The sequence below is a fragment of the Mus caroli genome, chromosome 6 (genome assembly GCF_900094665.2).
Source record: "Mus caroli chromosome 6, CAROLI_EIJ_v1.1, whole genome shotgun sequence".
In the NCBI taxonomy this organism is placed as follows: Eukaryota; Metazoa; Chordata; class Mammalia; order Rodentia; family Muridae; genus Mus; species Mus caroli.
Genome location: NC_034575.1, coordinates 110,774,754 through 110,780,753, shown reverse-complemented (window position 1 = coordinate 110,780,753; position 6,000 = coordinate 110,774,754). Strand labels below are relative to the sequence as shown.

Genomic DNA, 6,000 nt, shown 5'->3' with positions numbered 1-6,000 from the left:
TCACTTTGTAGACCAGGCTGGCCTCGAACTCAGAAATCCGCCTGCCTCTGCCTCCTGAGTGCTGGGATTAAAGGCGTGCGCCACCACACCCGGCTACACAACCATTCTTAACAGTAGCAAAATTACAGTTATGAGATAGCAATGAAACAAATTTTATGATCGGGGTCACCACAACATGAACTGTTTTAAATGGTCACAGCCTTTGGAAGGTTGAGAACCACTGTTGCAGCATCGCCTAGGAGACACACTTCTGGGCATGTCTTCGAGGGAGCTTCTCGATTGGGTTAACTGTTATCAGAAGACCCATTCTAAAAGTGACACTAATCCATGGGCAGAGGGTCTCAGACAGGAAAAGGGAACACAAAGGAGCAGTGAGCTAAGACCTGAGTCTCTGTCCTGACTGGGGGCAGACACAACCATCAGCCTCCATCTCCTGCCATCATGGCTTTCCCACCATGATGGACTGTGTCCTTCAACTGTCAGCCAAAATAAGAAGCCCTTCCTTTCTTTTATTATTATGATTTAATCTATTTATGTGTATCTGTGTACTATGTGTCTCGTACACAGAGATCAGGAAAGGGCATTTGATCCTCTGCACCTGGAGTTATGGGTGGTTGTGACTACCATGTGGGTGTTGAGAATTGAACCTAAGTTCTCTGCAAGAGCAGCTGGTGCTCTAACCACTGCCCAGTGGTTAGCCACTGCCCTTTGGGCCTACCCCCTTTTTTTTTTAACCCTGTATTTGTCCATTATCTTGTCACAGAAACCAGAAAAGTAACCAATACAAAAGCCCAAAGATGGAAAGAACCTAAATTTCCATGGTTATCCTAGACAGAAAATCTGGTGTAAACTTCTGATGAAATAGCTTAGCTCTAGAGAGGAGTGAAGTATTAGCACACATGTATTACAGATGACCTCGGAAACAGGCTAAGTGAAAAGACTTAAATCATAGAAGGCCCCATACTTTATAAGTATCCACGCACACAAGATAATCTAGAAGTCAAGTCTGAAGTAGCAAAATGAGTATTGGTGGTTGCTCGGGGTGGGGAGCTAGTGAGAAACTAAATTGCTTAGTGGGTAATTTTATTTCAGAGTAATGAAAATGTTTTGGAACCAAAGTTGTGGTTACACAATACTGTGAACGCACTAAATGCCAAAAGATGTTTACTTATAAATGGTTACTTAAAAAAACTTTGTCTGTGTATTTGTAAATGCGGTTGCAGGTTGCGCACGTAGCACCGGGTTCGAATCGAGGTCAGAGGATAACTTTCAGGAGCCTGTTCTCTCTTCCATCAGGTTTTACTCTGCACACTTTTTACTCTGAGTCACCTTGAGGGTCCCCAAATGGCTACTTGGAAAATACTTACACAGAGGTAGGAGAACCGGAGTCTGAGGCCAGCCTCAAATTAAGAGGGAATCTGGCACATGCCTTTAATCCCAGCACTCAAGAGGCAGAGGCAGAGCGATCTCTTTGTGCTCGAGGTCAGCCTGGTTTACAAAGTGAGTTCCAGGACAGACAGGGCTGTTAGACAAAGAAACCCTGTCTCGAAAAACCACAATAAATAAATAAATAAAGTTGAGAACCTATTTCAAAGGGGAAAAAAAAGCATAATTGACAAAACACATTGCCCTCCAGGTGTCTATTCCACGGGAGCTGTACGAAGACGCACAACAGGCTTCATTTACCGTGGGCCATACTGTCGCATCAATTTTAATTTTGTTTTTTTCTTTTTTGAGACAGGGTCTCATGCAGCTCATATGACCGTGAACTCCCGACCCTCTTGCCCTCACTTTCCAAGCGCTGGCATTACAGGTGTGCAACACCATACTTTTAGTTTTTGGTCAACCTGGTGTACTACAGCGAACCCTCCATCTACAAATGAGGAACCTGAGGTTTCACATAGTATGAGGGCTTTCCCACAAAACCCCTAGGCCGCCATTCTCCACGGATGTCAACTTCGGAGAGGAAGCACCAGAGCTGGGGCCCTGTGCCGTGTGTCACCAGGCGCGTCTGGCCCGCGGAGGGCCTCGCGGGTGGCCGGACCGCGGCTGCAGCCCAATACCGCTGGCCTTCAACCAGAAACAGTCACTCTGCTACCACGGAGTCAACCCCGAAATGGCGGCCGCAGGACCGCGAGGCCACGCCCCCGGAGGCGGGGCCACATTCCAGGCCTGAGCGATAGATTCCCGAGCCCAGTTTTAAGCGGACAGCCGAGCCCAGGAGCTCGCGCAGAGGCAGTGAGCCCGGCGGCGCCGCAGGTCGTGGAGACGAGTGTCGAGCGCAGGGCTAGCTCGCCCGGGACAGCCTGAGAGCGTCTTCATCGCGGGTGCTGGTGCCGCCATCTTGGATGGCGGGAGTTAGAGCCGAGCGGGCTTGAGGCGGGAAGGCTTCTCTGCCGTTCTCCGCAGGCCCTCGGACGGGCCAGCTGGCCGAGCTTTGGGGCGCGTGCCCTGAGGCGCGGGGCGCTAGTGCAGCGATGCGGGGCCTCCCCGGGGCCCCGTCCCCCGGGCTGGGGACACGCCGAATGTGACCGCAACCAACGCGTTCTCTCAACCACCGCTGCCGCTGCACGACGGGACCCGGCACTGCCCGGCCTCCCTCAGGTAGGCCACAGGGCTGACGGTGCGACCATGGGGCGCAGGGTCGGCCAGGCCGCTGTCATCCTGGTGGCGGGCCGGGCGCGGGCCGGGTGTCATGGCCGGCGAGCCAGTTTCCACACCCCTGCTCAGATTTCCCAGTGTTTCTCGGAAACGTGCCAGCGCCACTCTGGTGCCCAGCGAGCATTCCTCATATTTTGGCAATGGGGAAAAAAAAATTCTCCCAGAGCTGCCCAGTGACTGTGTTGTCACTGGGATGGGCTCGTTCTTTTTTCTCTCGGGCTGCAGAAGTGGGGGGAGCCCGGCCTTGCACCTCCTCTCGGGCTGTTTCGCTTAAGTGACACCCTTTTAGGGAAGACAAGAGGAATCGGGGAAGGCAGCGAGAGAAAACGGTCAGGGTCCCGCCTCAAAGGCTTGCGACCTCGCCTGGGGCTTCCAAATGGGTGGCCCGGGATGCTCGCGATCAGGAGCCAGGCTGCCTTTTGTGTGAAGCGACAACCTCCCAGGCTCTTGCAGAGCCCGTGGATGGATGCAGAGTTGGGACACAACGGGAGGCGAGGTGACCGTGTTCATTCATTGTTCTCTCTCCAGGGCCCAGGGTGTGCCTCTGGTTTTCATTCTTTGTTAGGAGGGACAGTCGAATCTCTTCTTTCCGGGTTGAGACGTAACCGGGTCCTGGGGAATGGGCCAGGTCTGTGTATAGAAGTGGGGAATGAATTCAGGGCACGTCTGGATGCCTGCAATGCGTCCTGTGGGGTCGTTGGAGACTCAGTTCCTGGGGCGTGAAAACATCGCGCGGTGATAAGGCTTGTTTTCCCAAGTGTTCTTGGGATTTAGAACAGTTAGGTGCAGAGTCGAGAGGCCCTGAGGTTCCTTGCTTGCTTCTGCGCGGAGTTTGAAGGACTGTTCCGCCAGGTGAGGCAGAGGGGAGGACATTGTCGGCGGAGGGAACAGCTGGCACCAAGGCACAGAGGCATAGCCTGCGGGAGTTGGGATCATTTGGGGGAGCAGCTAGTAAATGTGGGGTGCAGGAAGACAGTGAGACGTCAGGGTTCAAAAGGAAAATTGATCGCTTGTGAAGGGTCTGTGTGATGGATAGTAATGAACTAGCTCATTTATTAATTAATTTCATGTTGTGAATGTTTAGTTCTTGCTGGTTACTGCTTTGCACCCCCTCCCGCTATGGTAGTGAACAAAATTTACCTTGTTAACTCTTGCTAACCAGTTTTGGTAATTGATAGAAAATGTTTAGTGCTTGTTCACTGGTTCCTATTTGGAGATACTCTTGCAGCCATTTCTAAGGTTAACACATTCCCCAAACAGACAGAAATTGGCAGATTATAGAAAGCACCTGAAGAAGTGTAGCATGAAAGTATTTTTAATTAACCCTATTTATGTAGTAGACTCTTTTCTTTGGACTGAGTCCCCAGGTTGCAGCTTTGTTAAGAAGTCTGCAGCCCTGTGAACATTCTTCTAAAATAGCTCCTACGATTAAGGCTTATGCTGAAGTGGCTATTTAGAAGTGAAGAGACATCAGGAGCAGTGTCCAAATCTTTGGTGCTGTGAACCACTGAAAACCACTGAGGTTCTTTTGATTTGGTTTTACTCTTATCATTTCAAGGGCTAAGTAAGCTGTTTAAAATCCAGCAGCAACATTTGACCTAGCCGAGACTGGAGACTTGGAAAAATAAACCTGCTGATGTTTCTGTTCTGAAGGCTTATCTTCAGGTCTGCAAGACTGTGATTGTGCCCTCAAGTGGGATCAGGCAGCTTTGTGAAGGTCTTGTCAATAGTTGAAAAGACCTTGTGTGCCTGTGAAGTAGAGGGCTTGACTGAAAGGCTTTGAATGCATTTTAAGGGATTTGGCCCAGTAGTAAAAAGACTGAGAACCTTTTACTTATGACAAAAAGTATCCAAAAATTATCAGTGACCTGCATCATAACTGCTCGGAACCCAGCTGCTTTTGGCTTCAAGTCAATTATGCTCTGATGATTAAACTACATGACAGTTTTTGGAAGTTAATTTGATATTTGTAGAAGGACTAAATATTTTTAATGGAAATACAATGACTAACTTCAAATTGCTCTTTTAGGAAGTCTATTAATGAATGTTTGATTATTTAATGTTAAAATTTAGACAGAAGGTTGTTACTCACCTGCTACCTAAAAATATGAAAGAATGCTTTGGTTTGCCTGTTAGGTTTACTAGTAATGAGCCTGATCTTGGGAGGAGCTTGTTAACTAAACAGCATGCCTTAAAGTTGACTTGCAGATCAGAATTTAAATATTGTCTCTGCCAGATAGTGAACAAATGTACCAGCGAGGGGCTTTATGAAACCATAAAAATCAAGCTTTAATTTAAAATTTTGTTGTGTTATTTTTCTAAAGTTGTAAGTAGACCATAAAAAATCAGGGTCTTCCACTTTTGAAAAATCAGAATTTTTTTTTTTCTTTCTTGATTTTTTTTTTCTTTCTTTTTTTTCTGGATCTCACTGTGTAGTCCTTGGATGACCTGGAACTCACTACGTAGACCAGGTTATCCTTGAACTCAGAGATCCCCCTGCCTCTGCCTCCCAACTGTTGGGATTAAAGGTGTAGATTCTTTAGGAGGTTGTTGAGTTTTTGTTTTGTTAGTTTGTTTGTTTGCTTTGAGATGTGTACACATGGATGGGTGAACTTGCTAATTGTTCATCCATCGGGTTCAAAATATACTAATATAACTAAATATTTATGTTAAGATTCTACTGTTATGGGGTAGGTCTAAACCCTTGTCTGCAATCCTAGGATAGTAATGTCAGATTGTTTTATTTTGACCTTCAAAGTTGTGAGTAAAAAGTCTTAGCCGGGCGTGGTGGCGCACGCCTTTAGTCCCAGCACTCGGGAGGCAGAGGCAGGCGGATTTCTGAGTTCGAGGCCAGCCTGGTCTACAAAGTGAGTGCCAGGACAGCCAGGGCTATACANAGAGAAACCCTGTCTCCAAAAAACCAAAAAAAAAAAAAAAAAAAAAAAGTCTTTAGTTAGTCATTAAGATTGACACTTAAGTTTTGTAGTGTCTGAGTCATTCTGTTACTTCTTTGCTCCCAGGACTATTTGTATAGCTCTTAGTGATTTTAGTTTTTAAAATTTTAATTATCCACGTATGGGTATTTTGCCTGCACATATGTCTGAGAACTACACCTGTGCCTATTGCCTTGGAGGTTAGAAGCCGGCATCATCCTCTGGAACGGAGGTCACAGACAGCTGTGAGCTGGCATGGGGGCGGATTCTGGAAACTGAACCCAGGCCTTTCGACTGCAAGATTGTCTTTTAATTGCTGAGCCATCTCTCTAGCCCCTTAGTAGTTTTTGTTGTGGTGATTGTTTTTATTTTATTTTATGTTATTTATTTATGTATTTATTTTACT

The 6,000-nt window shown here is 47.2% G+C and overlaps 1 protein-coding gene across 2 annotated transcripts in view; it reads left to right on the top strand.

Annotated features, from left to right (window-relative positions):
* The first annotated feature begins 2,203 nt into the window (after nucleotides 1-2,203).
* Raf1 (Raf-1 proto-oncogene, serine/threonine kinase) overlaps nucleotides 2,204-6,000 on the top strand; it is a 57,869-nt gene continuing 54,072 nt past the window's right edge. The window contains exon 1 of one of the 2 annotated variants that reach the window (XM_021165724.1): nucleotides 2,204-2,604. The gene's annotated coding sequence lies outside the window, so the exon portion shown is untranslated. Of the gene's footprint in view, nucleotides 2,605-2,679; nucleotides 3,158-6,000 lie in introns of those variants that run through there. The other variant, XM_021165725.2, reaches the window with a different exon arrangement.